This window comes from Petromyzon marinus, chromosome 15 (assembly GCF_048934315.1).
Source record: "Petromyzon marinus isolate PM22_M1 ecotype Great Lakes invasive population chromosome 15, UKy_Petmar_22M1.pri1.0, whole genome shotgun sequence".
Classification (NCBI taxonomy): Eukaryota; Metazoa; Chordata; class Hyperoartia; order Petromyzontiformes; family Petromyzontidae; genus Petromyzon; species Petromyzon marinus.
In genome coordinates, this window is record NC_133681.1 from 10,356,676 (window position 1) to 10,373,809 (window position 17,134).

Consider the following 17,134-nt stretch of genomic DNA (forward strand, 5'->3'; position numbering starts at 1 on the left):
CTGAAAAAATGTGTCACTCCATTGATGAAGGCCTCCCCCTGCTGTGTCGTCATAGGGGCTGTTTTGTCAGTACGGATTATGATCAGGTGAAGGACTGGTACATATGTAGTGTCGTAGGTCTCTTATTCCTTCTCCTCGAGGCGTGTGTGTGTGTGTGTGCGGGTGGCGTGCGTCGCGCACACACTCAGTCAGAGACGAGGCAGTCGCAGGAGGCACCGTCCTTCCCTTCAACTGTGTTCACACAACAAACTCCGGCCCCTCTCTCACGACCACGCTGCTGTAAGAGCCAGCCCAGCCACGACCCTGTCCGCGTTGCACCGAAGGTGTCAACCGAGACAGCCAACTACTTGTCCAGCCGCACAATGCCCGGGTGAAGGCGGCAGCGACGAAGGCAGCGACGGCGACATCGACGATGAGACGAGTCCACTCCTAGAACCGGCAGCCCGGAGCTCTCGCTGTCCACTGCTTATATTCCCCACAGCGCAGCTTGGCTCCACCCTAGCTGCGCCTCACTTCTCGAACCCGCCAGAGGGTTCCAGGGGCCTCCCAACGAGGTCTACCGTAACCCTTGCCCCAGTTCCTCCGCCCTGTCGGCACACACACCGTGTATATGCTCAACGGACGTGTGTGCTAAGCGTGTACCTGCAGTTGCAGCTGCTGTACAACAGTCAGCGCTATGTCACTACACATACATCATTCGTCATGGATGTGAGCCATGCATGGGAGTCGAACTCAGGTCACTGGGTCCATAGAAAAGTCCTTTAACTACTGCACTACTGTGCCACTACTGTATTCAGCATCATCATGATGATGATTATTTTTTTACTTGTTTTACGTACATACAACATGCTTATTTTAACAATGCATTTATACATGCAGTATATGCAACTCTTTGAAAATAATTTATATCCATTGAATTCAAATGTACGTTGGTGGCTTTCATTCAATGCTATTTTTTATTATAATGAAAGTGGTTCAGCTAAATCTAATACACTTTCCTTTCAATACTTCACGCATTTTCCATTCCACAAGATATGGTCATGCACAGCACTCAGAGTAAATGTATACAATATCATTTCTCGTATCCGCTGTGATATGGGGGACTGATGTCTTGGATCCTGTAATCGGATGGCTTATCTCTGATTTGACTCCCCTTACCCGCAGGGTAAAAAAAAAAATCACGGATAATAGGGTGATTTTCCCACATGACTCCTTATATCCAGGAGTATACTGTGGATAATGGGAAGAATAGGGTCTGTGGTGAAGAATTTTTTTTTTCAGACCCTACAAGCTGCCATGGATAGAAAAAGTCGTGAATATTAGAAATTATCCTGTAGTCCAAGGACAGACGTTTGCATTAAAGAGGTAGGCCCGTAATCTCAGTCACGGCTCAGCTCAAACTTGGCTCCAGCTCAATGTGAGCCAGCTCAAAACCACACTTATCTCGAGCCGACTGTGAGCAGGGTCCCTGCCATGCTCAGGGTTTCCATGAGCAGAGCCTGAGCCAAGCTACGGCTGAGCCACGCATACGTCGATGAAAGCAGCTGAGCAGCTCAAGCCTGAAGTGATTCAAGTAAGAGGCCAAGCCAGAGCTGAGCCGCAACTAAGAACCCACCCAATCATTGATGTCAGTTTATCTGCCCGAACGAGTATGGGGCACTACACGGTGGTGGAAATTCCACACTCCTATGATGGTGAGGACCAGTGGCTCCATTGCAACACAATTGTTGATTTCCCACCAAGTGATAATTAATCATTTTATTAACCCCCATATGGATAGTGTGTTTCCTACTCGCATGCATTATTTCTGGGTGCTCCTGTTTCCTTCCAAATATAAACACTCATTAATTGGTCCGATAACACCTAAATATATAAATGCAAAGCTTGGGCAATTGTTGGCGCTGGCTATCGCTTGGCTGCCTTCCTTGCTTTCCTGTGGTTCCTCACGACTCTGAATCATTCTCTCTCTTCACGAGTGAGTGAATATTGTGCACGTCATAAGTTAATTATTGTTATTATGATGGTGAGCTTAGATGCATTTGTCCATTAGTATCTTAACAACACATGCACACAGGCGCACTAATCATATCTTATGGTGTGTATAGCAGTCAAATGGAGAGAAAAAGTGAAAAACTTGTCCGACAAAGGAACAGAAAAAACTCCATCAGCGTGTTTTGAGCAGCAGACGGAAGGGAAATTGTGAAGTATATTACACGGTCTCCTTCTGTGATTGAATGACTGCACTTTGTTCTGCTCAGGCATCCCTGGGCTGTACCGTATCTGTCGCACTGTGCCTCTGACCTTTCAATTTTACATGACGTTCGTCTTGCCGGCACTTCCATTTGCTAAAATCATCAACACCTTCTCCCGGGAGGTTCTGCAGAAAGACCCCCCCACTTCTTCATCCCTGGGTCTGAAGCGCCACAATTTCTACCCCGCGGTTGTGACCCACGGGGAAATTGAAGCCAGGTCCCTGCATTTGTTGCATTTAATATTTAAGCCCCTAATTGCTTCGCAGACACCGGCTGCCACAGCTGGACACAACCGAGGAGCGTCTTCTGCTCGGCCAACAAATCAGTCAATAAGATGTCTCTAGCTTGCCCATGGTCTCAAACGCACGTGTTCCCCATTCCACCTCGGTGCAATTCCAAGAACGCACCTCTCCTTGCTTCCCTGTGCACTACCTCGCTTTTTATCCATATGTTGGGAAGGAGCATCACAATATGCACCCCCGGGGCAATGACGGTATCAACAACAGAACATCCACGAAGTCATTTCACTGTAATCCCGTATAATTTCTTAGTTTTTGGTGTGCGAATGGAGGATCCTTAGCATGCCATTTCACAGATTATTAAGTATAAAAAAGTATCAACTGGAGACACCAGGGAAGACCACAATTGGGGCATAGGTCATAGCCAGCTCCTGCAGCTGAGTTGGCGAAGGCAAAAGTCCCTTTTCTATTTTCCTCGCACCGTTTGGTCAAATTATCTGGCAATGACACATTCGCACAAGATGCAAAATATGTTTACATCCGGTCCCTGTGGCAAGATCTCGCCATTGAAACTAACACACGGATCCAATCCTCCTGATGGACAGTGCATATAGAGGCGCAGCCCTGCCAATGTCTTGCTCACGCCACCGCTGGCAGAAAGGCCTTCACAAGCCAGAACTATGGAGAGCCCCTCAAGAAGATATTTGGCCTACTTTTCACATACTGGCCAGATGTCCTGGAATATGTGGAAGTACGTAGACTTTACCCTTTCCACATGCGGCCTGTCCATCGACCAACTGTGGAGGACCCATTAAAACTGCTGGCTGTACCAAAGCTGCGAGGGTTTGTTTCAGAAACTTTATCCATCCTTCCAACTGCCACACCCCGCCGGCGATCGAACCGACGACAGCTGGGTTGAAATCTTAATATTCTGACCATTACGCAACAGCAGCATCCAGTGCTATGAAAACATATAAATATATACTGTGAACTTGTGTGCGTGTAATGCAGCGCTGTGCACAACTCGGCACGGGTGTTGAACTTTGGCCGTGTTATCAGTCTTGCCTCGACTTCCCTCGGCAGACACACTTACGTGTGCATGGAGGTCTCATTGGTGCCCGTTGCCGTCCAACATTCACCCCATTGGATGGCATATTCAATGTTAGCTCATGCCCATGCCGTGCCCACGCCGTGCCCTTCACTGCGAGGAGATATCCACGATTTGTCTCCGCCATCGCTTCCCCAGTTAAATCTGCGCGCGGAGAAAATCGACGCGTCCTGCCTTGGTGTGCCGTCACACAAGGGAAATAAAGTCGTGGCGCACTCGCGCAAGCGTTTGAAAAACGCAGCCGCCTATTATCCTGCGCTACACAGGAGACTGAGAGCAAGGATGGTAACATTGCCGTCGCGCCTCCAGCTTGATCATAATAAACACAAAAAAGGATTCTGTGCCTCCTAGTCAACCCGGGTCTCGGCAAGAATATTCCCTGTGCATCGACTGTATAACATAAATCACTGAGGCTGACAGACAACAGGGATGTTTGTTATTTTGGAGTGCATTATTAATGCTAATTGGAAGTCATTTCCAAACTAGCACTAATTAGTAATGTGAAAATTTAACACGTGCTGAGGTTTTGCTTTCCTTTTTCTAATATGCTAAATATGTTTTTTTTCTGAATTTTGATTTAAAGCTTTCGTGACTGCAGTAATTCATATTCTTAGCTCTTTCGGTAAAGTCACGTTGAAGGGAAACAATAAAGTAATAAAATATATATAAAACAATAAAACTACTCACGACGTTTCGACCATAACACAAACGGTCGTCATCAGGTGTGTCGGTTGCATTTGCATATGCAAATGCGATAATTTTTTTGTTTTATATATTTTTTTATTATTTTATTGTTTGCCTTCAACGTGACTTTACCGAAAGAGCTAAGAAAATGTTTTTCTGCTCATGTTTTCTCTCTCTCTCCTGGCTGTAAGAGAAAGTGAAGAGAAAAAACGATGCAAATTTTAAGTAGGTGCCCTCCGTATGTACTGAAACAAGCATATATTTTCAGTCTGCCTTATTCACCCTGAAATATTATAATTACTTTATTGTGACCGCGCATGTAAGTGACCTTATCATCGTAATGCACTAGTGCGTGATTATATGTAATAAATAGGACGTGATTACGTGTTATATTTCCTCCATATTTCATAAAAGCGCATACGTGTGCAGTTATGCCTTGTACAATTTGTGCTACTTTATTAGGATGGTCAGTCAAAGTCTGCTTAAGCACAGCCCAAATAAAACATTCCTTAAAAATCCTAAAAATACTGTTTGAGATTTTGGTATGGGATCGCATTGCACAGAGGAACCAACTGTGTGTAATCGTACAATTCTCAACGTCTGCCTTGAGGCATTGTCTGTTAGGGTCATGGTAGCAATCATGAGGTACGTCTTCCGCAAGAATGGCCTTAACAGAAAAATGATGGTGGTGATTCAAGCAAGGAATAACTCTGCATGGGCATTATCCCAGCTTAACTCTCACAATTTCCCAGTGCTACAGCAACTTTTCACTTGTGGGAAATTATAAAGCTTGTGTATTGTATTTTTTACATTTGTGTATGTTTTCACATTGTGATGAACCACGTGTCCTTATATTATATGCATTACGCTCCTTAGTTTCATTATTCAATGCGTGTTATGCGATGCCTTGTGCTTCATATGCTATTTGTTCGCGTTGGTCTAAAAGTAAATGTATCATATTAATTCTTGTTCTGTAAAACATTTTACTAAGGAAAAATATAACACAATTTCATTAAATTGAGTTTATCTTGGATTCTACTGCCTTGCCAATATACAATTGTCAGGGCCAAGAGAAAGCCTTCACTTTTCGTTATTACCAGTGCCGTGTAAGCCCAATATAATAACAAAAAGCAAGCATTGTCATGTAAGCTTTCAAGTGCTACATAAGGCAAATCCAATACAGGCCTAGCTATATTGTGTATGTCTGGAGACTATTTTTTTTACAAATTCCTTAACAGTTCTGTATCTAAAATAACATATGTTAATTCAGCTTCTGAGGTTTTTTTTGGATTGTAATGCTGTATTCACTGAAGCATAATTAAATCAATTCATTGGCAATTTTTGTTTGCACCCAGTAATTCTGAGCATTCCTTGTTCCTTCACCTTGCCAGTCTATGCCAGTGTTAGTAGACTCAGGTTCATTGCCCTTTGGGGGAAACATGACCACACTCGGACAGTGGGATGGGGTGGGGGGAGGTCCCAAACAATCAAGCTTATTAATAGGGCCTTACATTAAGAATGACAACAATACAAATATTCAAGTATACCCATTTTCGGCGTCCCGAGGGTGGGGGGCCATGGGGGGGGGGGGGGGTGATCGTTCTCGCATAAACTAGAGCCATCCTCTCGATTGTTAAGGAAAGTAAGTGGCAGGACAAGAGAAGGGACGAGACTGGTGATGGCGTGGCAGCCAGGGGAGGGATTGTACAAAAAACACGATAACGACCACTGCAGAGACGGAGCAATTCAAATCAGCTGCTCTGCAGAAGGCAAGGTGGATTGCGGCATCGTGGGACCGAAGAGTGGCTACGACGTTGGGAAGCCTTCATCCAGCAGCCTATAGAACGTGGATGACGATAATTGCCGTTATGTACGTTACAACGACTTTCATGGGCCCCGCGAGGAATCACCCCCAGTGAGGAGCAGCTCGCATCTGGCTTCAATTCCAAATGGCTCACATGGCAGAGCCTAAACAGACTGAGAGTGGGTTTCGGCAGATGCAACTCTCTCGTGAAATCTTAGGGGGGGGGGGGTGGGGGGGGGCTTCTACACAACCGACCAATGTGCTTTTTCATGAGAAGCAAACCATGTATCATCTCCTGAGATGCACTGCAGCACCACAATGCAATTCTCAAGATTTTCCAATACCAAGACCAGAAGCAGAATATTGGAAAAAGACCATGTAGTTTAACACGTAGGCTTTCGCGACCAATATCATCCGTAATACAGGTTTTTTGGGTTAGATTGTGTAAATATATAAATGCGTAGTTATTTTAGTACACAAAATAGACAAGAAGTGCAAGATCAATGGGCTCACATAATGCACATTCATAATGTAGGTTGATTCATTAATCTTCCCCCATTTCGCCCAAGTAGAGGGCAAAAGTGTTGTCATCACATATACGCCTCTACCAATCTGGCTGTCGCCTGATAAAGCTAGTTGTAATTACTGGCGAAACGTCGTACTCAGATTGTAAATGTTGTGGCTTGGCTCTCCAACACACCTGTGTGCTGTACTAGTGACGAATTGGCATGTTCTGTTGACGTTACAAACCTTACTAGTTATCTGTGTCGGGTGGTGGCGGGTTTAGCGACACATTTATATATTTACGCGATATAATCCAAAAAGCACCTTTATTATGGAAGCCCAAATAGGTTGGACAGGAGACGAAGAAGAAGATGGCGTTTTCTCGCCCACGTAACTCAATGGACTTACCTTGGCTGGGTATGGTATGCTCATGATACCTTAATTTAGCAAACCACATACGTGTGTTTCACACTGTTACTCCTGCCAATGGAACAATTTAATTGTATTAGTCATAATATATACAGTATATATTCTGTGGATTTCAACAAAAGAGGCATTATTTTTCTGCCCATATCACCGAGCTAACAACATCAAATAGGTAGAGGAAATGTGAATACAGAAGCTAAATAACGGCTCACTCTGTGGATCCGAAACCATTCCAGTTGTCGTCACATTCACAGCAGATTCATCTTCATTTTTGCCATGTCGATTTGTTATGCATTTTTTGCATGATAAATTGCCGTTCTTTGAAATGAGTATTAAATCCGTCAGAATGGCAATATGCATTCTGTGCTCATGCAGCTGGGCTAATGCATTACAAATGCCAACTGCTCTCTGGTCATGATAGATATCTGTAATTTATGCTGTTATATGATATGCTTGGGTGCTAAAGTTGGTCCTGATAGCCTCAGATTCTATATTTACGATAGTAATTTGAGACAAATTAAAGGTTATAGATACAACATTGCCATCCTTAAAGACTGCAGGGAAGCTAGATCTTGATCTATGATGCTCTGTAATCCTTTAACATCTGATTTGATTGATTGCCTTTTTTATTATCAAGTAGGAGTCCTTCAAAAACCTGTACTTGTGAAGATGGCAGTTGTTTACAGTTTGGAATTACATTGTATTCATTGTGACCAGAATGTAACAAAAAAAACATTCGTAGCAGAGTATTCTTTTTTTCCAGATTCAGGAAACATCATAAAAAAATTTAGTATATCTAGACATACGTAGTAGAGTAAAAGATGTTAACAGGCTGCCCTCGCTTTTTGTCGGTTGCTATCGCTCTACATGAGAGATGATGGGGGTTCTATATTTTCTAGTGTTTAGCATGAGACGTTCAGCAATTGAGAACGTTAGGCTGACTTTGCTCAATGAACGCAAGCCAATCAACCATAAGTTATCAAGACAAACCTGAACTCTTCGTGTCGAATTCCAAATTCTAGCACTCTAGAACGTTATTAAAATTTGCATCACTCAAAGTCAGTTTGCAATCACCCTCATGAATGTAAATTCACAGCTTGCTAGAAGAGTTGCTTATGGTACTGTTTGGCAGAAACTAACAGCGTAGGGCCATTACAATTCCCACCAAAACTGAGATGTCAGATTCACATCTGACGTTAACGGCACTGCCCAGAAAGTATTGTGTGGCCCATTGCGAGGGTGATCTGTGTGTGTGCGCGTGCTGACAAGTGTTTACAAGCCCGACAGTTTCAGATGCCCTCTTGACACTTCCTCCTCGTGCCAGGGACGGACGGTGGGTGACGGGGACCGTGGCTCGTGCACCCGTTGGCATGATCTGTGCACTTCGCAGACACACCGACGCTCCAAGTTGCCCACGCAGCAGCACGCACCTGCTTGCCTTCCTACTCCCCTAGGCCCTGAAGCCCCCCCCCCCCTCCAACGCGTCTCGCTGCAATCTCTTGGCGGAGGCTCTGGAGTGGTGGCCCCGCCTCACCATCAAAGGTCCCGCCTGTGGGGACACCTTGTAGTAGCTGCAGTGAGATGGGAGTTGACAAACACAACTCCCACGAAGCACCGCGTTGCAGCCACGGCCAATCACGTTCAGGTTTGGCCCTGACATCACCATGCCACTGGCACAATGCCCGGGTCTGTGTGATTGGCTGGTGGTTAATTACTGAAAGGGTGCTACACATTTATGAATAGTACATTTTGCAAAGGTGAATTTTGTGTTTGGCAGCAGGTGGTAACTGCGGTTGGAGATTCTTGTTTTTAAAGTTATCTCGGCAGAGATGTCAATTGTGACCTAATGTGGATACAGTATGCAGCATGTGTATGGTGTAGCAGGACCTAGTCTCGGGTGTTGCTGTGGCAAAGCTGTCTGAACAGTTGGCAGTTCACTTCCTGACTGGGGGTCGATCATCCTCATGTAATAAATAAAACGAATGCCACTCTATTGGCCGTCAACAATTATTGTCATATGGACAGACTTTATACCTACCGTGTGAATGTGGAATTTCCACGACTGCCTCAAGGCCACCACTTGGAGATGAGTACTGCCTCCTCAATGTTCATTTGTTCAGGAAACACTTCCTTAACTTTGACACCTGCATGGATAAATACATATATTTAGACGGTATACTGTATACAATGTCATGTATACTACATATAATAAAATCCCACAAGTGTTGGCTGGCTTGGTCCGTAGTACAAGTATTTAATTGCTATTGACAATCTCCCCACTTACTTGTTTCAGCATAGCTAGCAGATTGTGTGTACTGAATTTGGTACTTAACCATAAAGGTTTCCAGATGGCTGATACAACTGAATAAAACAATTCCAAACACATTAATGAGCATCTCTTGGAACTATTGTGGGAGAATGTGTGTGTATATATACTGCATATTTCCTGATAGCATTGTCAAGGAAAGTTATGCAGCAGAAAGGTTACACTCTTGGCTGATAAATTTCAGTGACGTGCACGGTATTCAAAATTCCATTTGTTTGAAACTACCCCAGCTTAATTTTAAAACTCTGCAACTTTTAATTTTCATATATTTTTCAGAATGGTTGTGTGGCATTTAAAATGATGGGGTTTGTGGGTCGGGGGGGGGGGTATAAAATTGCCTGGTTTAATGCGGCAAGTCACTCAACCCTGATAACATTTCACCCTCTGAATCTATAATAGTGCAACGGCTTACAGTACCTCTATTTGTTAAATGGAGAGGGAATTTACGGGCACCAATTTAACGTTTATATATATACAAAATTGAATATACATTAATCTCAAAATAGTAAAAGTCACTCACATCCCGAACAATGAACATGCATTACAATGTGGTAAAATTCAGCTGCAAGGGTGCTTTATATAATCATAGGGTGTCATTAAATCTGAGTGCTTTAAATGATGGCCAACTTCATGATTTTTTTATGTGTTTACTAATGATGTCATATGATGTAATTACTTTCCGAACTAAGCGCATATTTGGTCTAAAGTGTATAGATGGAGCACTAATTTTTAATATGACAGCAGTAAGATGACTAAATAAATAACCAAAAACAGGGCATTAGAGGCACATTCGAAATAGCCATTTTAATATCCACGTATTAATGCCTACTCTAGAAAACGTGGCCACTCAATTTGCACGTGTGTATCAATTATATGATGCTGAATTACCTGACGAACGTCAATGAGATACTGTGACTGAGAAATGTTGTTTGCGTATTGGAAATAGGGTTCTCGCCAAATTTTCATGTTATGTTTATGGTTTGTGTTTCCAGGACATTATATGTATACAGTATATTATAATATAACGCGCGTTTTCATAATGTGAATTCGATACAATGCGATGAATGTATTAGAGAATGCATTTGTTCCTAACGCGAATGCAAATTGTATATAACGCGATTGAGTGATAGAACTACAGTGAGGCAAAAAAAGTATTTGATCCCCTGCTGATTTTGTACGTTTGCCCACTGACAAAGAAATGATTAGTCTATAATTTTAATGGTAGGTTTATTTGAACAGTGAGAGACAGAATAACAACAACAAAATCCAGAAAAACGCATGTCAAAAATGTTATAAATTGATTTGCATTTTAATGAGGGAAATAAGTATTGACCCCTCTGCAAAACATGACTTAGTACTTGGTGGCAAAACCCTTGTTGGCAATCACAGAGGTCAGACGTTTCTTGTAGTTGGCCACCAGGTTTGCACACATCTCAGGAGGGATTTTGTCCCACTCCTCTTTGCAGATCTTCTCCAAGTCATTAAGGTTTCGAGGATGACGTTTGGCAACTCGAACCTTCGGCTGAGAGAAGGAGGTTCTCACCCAAGATTTGACGGTACATGGCCCCGTCCATCGTCCCTTTAATGCAGTGAAGTTGTCCTGTCCCCTTAGCAGAAAAACACCCCCAAAGCATAATGTTTCCACCTCCATGTTTGACGGTGGGGATGGTGTTCTTGGAGTCATAGGCAGCATTCCTCCTCCTCCAAACACGGCGAGTTGAGTTGATGACAAAGAGCTCCATTTTGGTCTCATCTGACCACAAAAACTTTTACCCAGTTGTCCTTTGAATCATTCAGATGTTCATTGGCAAACTTCAGACGGGCCTGTATATGTGCTTTCTTGAGCAGGGGGACCTTGCGGGCGCTGCAGGATTTCAGTCCTTCCCGGCGTAGTGTGTTACCAATTGTTTTCTTGGTGACTATGGTCCCAGCTGCCTTGAGATCATTGACAAGATCCTCCCGTGTAGTTCTGGGCTGATTCCTCACCGTTCTCATGATCATTGCAACTCCACGAGGTGAGATCTTGCATGGAGCCCCAGGCCGAGGGAGATAGACAGTTCTTTTGTGTTTCTTCCATTTGCGAATAATCGCACCAACTGTTGTTACCTTCTCACCAAGCTGCTTGGCAATGGTCTTGTAGCCCATTCCAGCCTTGTGTAGGTCTACAATCGTGTCCCTTACATCCTTGGAGAGCTCTTTGGTCTTGGCCATGGTGGAGAGTTTGGAATCTGATTGATTGATTGCTTCTGTGGACAGGTGTCTTTTATACAGGTAACAAGCTGAGATAAGGAGCACTCCCTTTAAGAGCGTGCTCCTAATCTCAGCTCGTTACCTGTATAAAAGACACATTGGAGCCAGAAATCTTTCTGATTGAGAGGGGGTCAAATGCTTATTTCCCTCAGTAAAATGCAAATCAATTTATAAAAATTTTGACATGCATTTTTCTGGATTTTGTTGTTGTTATTCTGTCTTTCACTGTTCAAATAAACCTACCATTAAAATTATAGACTGATCATTTCTTTGTCAGTGGGCAAACGTACAAAATCAGCAGGGGATCAAATACTTTTTTTCACTCACTGTACGTCGTGTGAGTAGGAATAAGCAGTTGTACGGCTGCCTCAGCGTCATATCACATGAGGCTGTATGCTTCTAGATGCTACTCACGTGCCTCAAACTTTGTTCAGCCTGTGTACGCATCTCATGTGTTGTCGTGGACTGTGCTTTCCTTTATATTACATATTATTTGTTATAACGCCATTTTTCCAAAATGCGGTGTTCTTCAGGAACGCAACTACCGCGTTATAGGAGAGAAGACTGTACATTATGTTTATGCATAAATGCAGGAGAACCTTGTCAGTTTTAGGCAATTCTTTACAGTTAATACTTCACAGCACGAAATGCCTTGCCGCAAAAATACAATTTAAATATGTGTTCAAAAGTCAGTGTAGTTTTTGAGTTATAGGAGTTTGATGGAACAGTAATTAAACGGACGATGTGTAATGTGCATAGGTAGAAGTAACCTACATTTTCAGTGTGGGATATCAATCAGATTAAAACAAATTAAGTGACTACCTATAAATAGCTTTTATTTGAACGTGAGTTGTTAGATCATAGAGGGATGGGAATCATGGTGTTAAATTATATTACCAATCTGCTGCACAATGAGTTGAATATAGGAGACAGCACAGTAAGTAGGTTTTTGACAGATGTCAAATGTTATCTCCAAATATGCATGGGATTTCTCGAGACATTCTGATTTGCTCCAGTTAACCTGCCACACACACAAATACTCAACAGAAAATTAAGCCAAACACCCCCAAGCAGAGCCGTAACTGAAAACAGGTCTTAGCAACTCAATAAAACATGTTTTTTCTTTCCAGTATATCAGTGTTACTCACATCATGATTAAAAAATGTTCCATTATAGGATACACAAGGACGCGACTGTAGGGATGGAACATAAAACTTACCTTCGGTCGCTGCAGTTGTTAAAACTTTTGTTCACTCCGTGCGCATGTGTGTAGAATTATCTGTTCCTGGCAGACATAATTTATCAACGCAAAATAAAGCATGTCATATATACGTCACAAATTTACTGTCTGCCTCCACAATATATGGCAATGTCAGCAAAATTAATAATTGCGGCCATAAAGGCTCGAGTGGTTCTTTCATGCTGTCGTGATTTGATGTGAAAATAATCATGGTCTGATTTTCAGCAGAAAGATATTGGCGCACATGTGCAGTGACAAACTTTAAGCCCGCTAAGGTACCTTTTATTCTCTTTTTTGAGGCATTCCCATATGGCTATTATCACCAGCTGTATTAAACTGATACCAAAATAATTCCGTTAAAGAATATGTTTTAGAACAGTCCACTCAGGTGCATTGGTTAGGCTTTTATTAAGTCCAATGGCATAATATTGCTAACACATCCGTGAAAAAAGCACGCTTAAAAGAAGAGCATAAAATTTGTCACTGATAGGTTAATTATTATCTTTTAGGTGTTGCCTACACAGATTCAAAATTTTACTGAACTGTGAGAGATTCCAAATTATTCTTAGTCAGGTGAAAGTAGTTCTACTTTTGGTGAGCATGGGTGACGTACACATTGTGTTCTATCCTCCTCTCATCCGTGGACTGCTCATAGAGTCTTTAGGTACACAAGAGAGAGGTCAGGTCATTTGAAATTAAGTATTCTGTATTTCACATTCCTACCACCTAGGAAGTCCTCAACGTGCTACTTGCAAATTGTGCTAATTTAAAACTCTTTAAAAATATTAATAGAGGGGCCATGAGGCAAAATCCACTCGCACTGAACGATTCCTATAGGCATCGTATTAAATTCCTATGAGTCCACTACAGACATTCCTTCAGGAATCATGAACCTTCTGGGAACGATCTGCATGTCAACATAGTTATACTTAAGCATGATAAGGCATGATTGTGCATGTGAGAGTGTGTGCATGCGTGCATACATACACACTTGTTTATCTACGAGTTCATGAAGCCTGTTTTCGCGAGGCAAAATATTTCATTAGTTATAATGCATCTGATATATATTTTTTTACAATTTGTATCTACCATCAGACATTAACAACTGCATCAAAAATGTGTATTTTTCCGCAAAAAAACTAATTGTTGACTTGATTAAACTTATTATAGGAAACAGCTCGATATAAAGATTCCATTCTTTTTTATTAGAAGAACAACAAATAATTAACTTAATAGTCTGAGGGAAAACTCCTATCTTTTACCGTTTTCGAATTATTAAGATTTGAACATCATAAAATGTGTATTTTTTTCTTTCAAAACCACTTTAATCGGAAATATCTTAAAAGCAATGAATTATAGAACAATGGTTCTCGCTTTAATCGTACTTGCTATTTAACGCTCTATCGAAAGAAACAAAACGTTATTTCATATTTCAAACGGTTTTCTGAATGACACCAGGCACAAACATGTTTACGGGGCACTAAAAATCGAGTTTTGGGGTCTTAAAATAAAAAATCTCAGATTTTCCGATTTTTCCTGTTTGTGTCCTAAAAGCCACCTATCTACTAAATGTCAGCTTTCTACTTTTGTCGGGATATACCCTAGAGGTTTTTTAGACATACAGATCAAGGTCTTTAGATATGTGAATAACATTAAAACGCGAGTGAGTGAGCATCCAACTAATTGGTATCTTTAGTAGTTCAAGTGGTAGTCCAGTCGGTCCAAGCAGTAGTCTTGATAGTTCTAGTGGTACCAGTGGCAGTGGTTCCAATAGTCTGAGTGGTAGTCCCTCTAGATCTAGTGGTTCCAGTGGACCTGGCAGTATTAGTGGCAGTTTTGAGGGTCCCAGTCGTCTGATTGGTCATCCAGGAGCGCCTCGTGGGAGTCACGGTGGTCCCAGGGGTCGACCTCTATCAGCTGAACGGTATAGATAAAAAAAAAATAATGCCATCAAATGCATTTATCACGTTTCAATGCCAATTTCACAAGTTCAGCCAGGCGTCATGGGCCCTCCCGTCTTGTCTGAAATCCAACCACAACATTCCGCAAGTAAGGCATCAGCCATATGCTGCAAAGACAATTCTGGTGAATAGCGGTAAGCTGAAGTTGACCAGAATACTCTACGTAGGCGTCAGCTGTAAATTTATGGCGAATCTCGTTGATAAGATGCCCCCCAACCATCACTCTCACAATTGCCCCGGTCCCACAATCATCTTAGAAACCACATTCAAGTCTAATAACGTAATCCTATTCTAATCCAGGAATCGTGTTAATAACCCAGCACTAATGTCTAAAGTCAGATGTCTTTAGAGAATGACTTCACCTCCCGATTTTCACTGCTGTGCTGAAATAATGGCTTGGGCTGGAGATTTTCTGTGAGCTCTCAATCTCAGCATTGGCAAATGGCAAAACCCCTTGAAATAACTGAAAAATACAGGGCCATAGTCATGACTCACAGTGACAAGCTGGGTTATTATGGCATCCAGGCTAGTGGGGATTAGTCCTAACTGCATCCAGATATTGCTGTGTCTCTGATAGGTGCTAGCAGCTATGTAGGTTAGCTGCACTTAAAGGTACCAAAAAGCAGAAAATACTATGTTTAAGCATTCACATTGTGCTCCGCTATATTGTATTGATTATGCAAATGATAAGGGCTTCCCCGTGTGTGTAAGCATGTTAACTATATTGGCGAACACTGCGATCATATGCTGTTCTGTAATATCCCTTGGCATTTAAATGTATTTTTTTTTGTCAACAGCATAAGCAGGTATCACCCTGGAACCGCATAACACTGCCAACTAGATTGTGTGCTTTCTGGAAAATGCAATGTATAGTTCTGAATATGAGAAAAAAAAAAAAACTGTTTCTAGAAGAAAGTGACATTGGTATAAGAACCGGTCAATTGGGAACACCTGCTGAGGAATTGTATATGGTGACATTTGTGTATGAGGAGACACTGAGCTCTGCCATTGGAAAACAGAAAAGCCATAGGTGGCTGTGAAACTACGCAATTTCTCATTTGTGCAAGGAGACGCTACACATTGGCTTTTCGATGCAAGGCAGTAGAACTTGTAACTATTCCGTGGAGCCTCTGCATTTACTGCGGTGGCTTTACAAATTGTAGGCACGTTGTGGGACAGTGTGGGCGTGAATTTCGATCACCTGCTTGGCATTTGGGGCTGCTTATTTGGGGCAGTGCGACCTGGTTTTGTTACTATTTGTATATTATTTTATACAATCATCAACCTATGCCCTCCTGCATTCGACAGGCCCTTTGTATGTTGGTTGGATTGAATAGTCTTGGAAGGAAGTGGAACTGCACATTCTGGAGAGGGATGTGGTGCTGCAATCAACCCCTTGAAATGTGTTTAAATAAAAGCATAATTGAGCACGCTGATTATGGAGATGATAAACTGCTGTTTCGAGGTGTGTGTGTGTTTCACCTGGAGAGCTCTTAGAATAAATATCATTAAGCTTGTCAGTCTCGTCGTATAACCTATATGTCTGTCAATCAAATGCTGCCCCATCGTTTTTAGAAATGGGAATATTACACCATACGTTATATGAAAAGTAAATACGTTTCATGCGTGACATTGGTCAATTTAAACAACGAATTCTCTGTTATCGTTTGCATGTCCACCATTTCCTACATCTCATGTTATAACAAAACAAATACGTTTTATTTCTATTTGTGGTGGAATATTGGAACAGTGATGAGTACACTACGCTGCGAACACAAAATCTGAGTTCAATTCCCAATCGTGGTTAAGATCATTAGCAAGTGCTATCGAGACTAGTCCCTTTCGCAAACCTGCAAGTCTGGTGAAATATGGCATGGGACGGGCTTCTTCCAGCAATGGATAGACATGGGATGGTAATTCACTATTTTACTTCTTCTATGAACTTCTGGTCTGTAGATGTTTGTCCAAAGAACTCCAAGACCACTACACCAATCAATGAATGAGGAGTCATTTTACATTTTATGATCCGTAGTTTATGGAAAATATGTTGAAATTATACATGTGTATATATATAACAAAATAAAAGATTAAACTAACAATTTTTTTGTTATTTTACCAGGTAAGGCCCACTGAGCTATACAACTCTTTCAAAAGCGAGCTGGCCACAAATGATAACTCAACAAAGTGTTTATGTGGAAATGTATAGCAGCCAAATACTCTAAACGCATGTTTCTACAGGTGAAGGGAAAACTGTATGACCCGGAGAAAAATACATGCGGAGAACCTGCAAACTTAGAAAATACAGGCATCAGGGTCAGATAGAACCCACGGGCTCCTGTA

General features: G+C 42.0%; 1 long non-coding RNA gene across 2 annotated transcripts in view; it reads right to left on the reverse strand.

Annotated features, from left to right (window-relative positions):
• Positions 1 to 206: 206 nt before the first annotated feature.
• LOC142924644 (uncharacterized) overlaps positions 207 to 17,134 on the reverse strand; it is a 50,731-nt gene continuing 33,803 nt past the window's right edge. The window contains exons 2-4 of one of the 2 annotated variants that reach the window (XR_012941756.1): positions 12,813 to 12,878; positions 9,056 to 9,161; positions 207 to 8,399 (exon numbers count right to left, since the gene is read on the reverse strand). This is a non-coding gene — a long non-coding RNA (uncharacterized LOC142924644). Of the gene's footprint in view, positions 9,162 to 12,812; positions 12,879 to 17,134 lie in introns of both variants that reach the window. The other variant, XR_012941755.1, reaches the window with a different exon arrangement.